The 3,161-nt window shown below is 38.6% G+C and overlaps 1 long non-coding RNA gene across 1 annotated transcript; it reads right to left on the bottom strand.

Annotated features, from left to right (window-relative positions):
* Positions 1 to 396: 396 nt before the first annotated feature.
* On the bottom strand, positions 397 to 1,201 carry LOC128634020 (uncharacterized). Its single transcript, XR_008397212.1, has 3 exons — positions 808 to 1,201; positions 676 to 723; positions 397 to 572 (listed from the first exon to the last, which is right to left on the bottom strand). It is a non-coding gene; the product is annotated as an uncharacterized LOC128634020 (long non-coding RNA).
* Positions 1,202 to 3,161: the final 1,960 nt, after the last annotated feature.

Below are 3,161 nucleotides of genomic sequence, written 5' to 3'. Positions count from 1 at the left end.
AGGTTATTATGTAACTCTAACAGACATTGATTTAATTCAGAAAATATATCATTCGGCGTTACCGTTGTGTTTGATACGACGTGATTTGGACTCTGATTAGGTCTCTCACTAACGACTTGGTGTGACGGTATTAAACTTTCGTTCAGCCTGTTGATCGCTTCAGTTAAATATGGGTTCAGGGGTGTGTGCGAATCATTTGAAAAACTCTGGTTTCCGTCATAAAAGAAATCATGCGATAATGGAGAATTTTCAGTTCTCTTTTTTTTAATCTCCATATCCGAACTGCATTTCAGTCGTTTCTGCGCCATATCTATCATACAATTTTCTAATCAACTTTATGCTCACTGAGAGACATCTATTCACATTTTCAAGCGTGCTGTACAGTAAAGGGATCAAATCTGTACCTCGATCAGATTCAAGTGTATAATCAATCTGTCCAAAGTTTTCCAATAAATCAGTCTTTGCTTCGAAGAATTCACGCCACACTGCGCAGATCTGTTGTAGTTCGATGTCTTGTTGAATGTCGGTTTCCGAGATGATTTCCTCTGGGTCTTCTATTGCAGCACTCGTATCTATAAGTCACAGAACATGTGAAAGAGCTTTTATTTATTTTATTTATTTATTTTTTTATTTTTTTGTGCTGTGTAAATAGAAGGTAAATATACTACAACTCACCTGAAATATCTCCGTCGTAATCACTGTTAGACACGTTTCCCTCAAATTCTGAATATGATACAAACAATGTTATATTCATGTATGAAAGACTTTTACAGCATGAAACATTCACAATTTTATGTTGTGACTTACGTGTGGAACTCAGATTCAAAAGGTCCTGAGTGGTTGTTTCGGGAATCTCATCATCAGAAATAATCACCAAGCTGTCTATAAAACAGTAAAACATACTTTTAATAACTTAACATTCTCATTTTAGATCACTACATAGATCTAAGAGACAAATTTTAATTACCTATACACTAGAAACAGATGAGCTTAACTCGGTCTTGCACTGTAATATAAATGTAATGAATATTTACAATTTAGATAAAGTATCGTACCAGATTACATAATGACCAGATAAGTATGATGATTTTTGTACTCAGAATGATTAGTTCTAAGTTTATATCAATATCATTGCCTACTGGATAATTACATAAACATTGTATTTCAATTTATATTTAACTATTAATTGATTAAAATACAAATTTTTACCTGCTGAGAAATCCATGGGGTCTGGAAATTCTGTTGAACTTTGCCGATGTTCAAACTTTCGAAGTAGTGAAGAACTGACTCTGGAAATTCGGTCGAACCTTTTCCGATGTTAAAACTTTCGAAGTGCTCGACTTTATAAACAGGTTTGTATGCATTCGAGTGTGTGTGTGTGTGGGGGGGTGTGTGTTTGTGCTCGGGAATGCATCAGAACGGGGGTTTTACGTTGTTGACCTTTTGACCTAGGCCTGACTCGGAGTGCTTCATATTCTACGTGAAAGGAAAAGATCGTGTGTTCCCGGGACCGAGAACTTGAAAAGCAAAACGGTTCCTTTTTCTGCATCGAAAAAAAAACCCGGCTGTACATCCGTTTGACATTACCCAATATTGAATCTTTTCATGTTCTAACATTTTTTCTATTCTTCCCAAAAAAGGGTGAGCTTTTTTCGGCGCGTTAGGACAAACATCAGCCATGTTGTAAGATCGCACACGTTGTTCTAAGTACAGAGTATTATAAAGCCTAGAGGGATGCTCGACTTTTATAAGCAGGTTCGTATGCATGCGTTTGTCTGTACATGCACGTGTGTGTTTGTGTGTGTGTGTGTGTGTGTGTGTGTGTGGGTGTGTGGGTGTGGGTGTGTGTGTGTGATATTTTTGTTTGGATGTGGGATACACATGGCTGTACCAGGTATGGTCACGATTTGGATGTGAACCAGATTTAACAAAACTATATATATTTTTATGACCTACCACAGAGAGCTTCATATTCTATGTGAAGAGGAAAAACATGAGTATGCAACTTGTGTCTGTGTGGGGTGGGGTGGGGGGAACACATGGTCATACCAGGTATGGTCACGATTTGGATGTGAACCAGATTTAACAAAACTATATATATTCTTATGACCTACCACAGAGAGCTTCATATTCTATGTGAAGAGGAAAAACATGAGTATGCAACTTGTGTCTGTGTGGGGTGGGGTGGGGTGGGGGAACACATGGTCGATGTCCTACCACAGAGTGTTAGAAAAACATGAGTATGCAACTTGTGTCTGTGTGGGGTGGGGTGGGGTGGGGGGAACACATGGTCGTACCAGGTATGGTCACGATTTGGATGTGAACCAGATTTAACAAAACTATATATATTCTTATGACCTACCACAGAGAGCTTCATATTCTATGTGAAGAGGAAAAACATGAGTATGCAACTTGTGTCTGTGTGGGGTGGGGTGGGGTGGGGTGGGGGAACACATGGTCGATGTCCTACCACAGAGTGTTAGAAAAACATGAGTATGCAACTTGTGTCTGTGTGGGGTGGGGTGGGGTGGGGGGAACACATGGTCGTACCAGGTATGGTCACGATTTGGATGTGAACCAGATTTAACAAAACTATATATATTTTTATGTCCTACCACAGAGAGTTTCATATTCTATGTGAAAAGATGTACCAGGTGTGCGCAACGTGTGGGGCGGAAAAACACACATGGCAGCACCATGTATGGTCACGAATGGATGTGATCCAGATTTAACATAACTATTCATATTTTTATGATCATGACCTTTGATCTAGATATAGAGAGTTAGAATGTGTATCTTTTTGACCTTTGACCTATACCTGTCAAAACTACGGTTACAATATATACAAACTATCTCTCTCTCATGTGCCTTCTTGCCCAAGAGAGAGCAGTATCAGAATGTTGAGTGATTCTTATATTCAGTAGTGATCAGTATGAGAACAGTGAGTAATTCTCATTCTCAAGGGTATCAATAACAAAACCTTTAGGAATAATGAACAATATCAACAATGTACAATATTAGCACCCTGAGCAGTTCTTGTCCTCAGTGGTGATATCCACATTTGATTCTCATCCTCAATACAGTACAGAACATCAAGAGATGAGGGGTTTTCATCCATAATAGGAAGCTGTATCAACACTTGGAATCATGATAATGTGATT

Source organism: Ictalurus punctatus, chromosome 11 (assembly GCF_001660625.3).
Source record: "Ictalurus punctatus breed USDA103 chromosome 11, Coco_2.0, whole genome shotgun sequence".
In the NCBI taxonomy this organism is placed as follows: Eukaryota; Metazoa; Chordata; class Actinopteri; order Siluriformes; family Ictaluridae; genus Ictalurus; species Ictalurus punctatus.
Note: the sequence above shows the minus strand (reverse complement) of the source record. Positions and strands in the feature narration are given on the sequence as shown.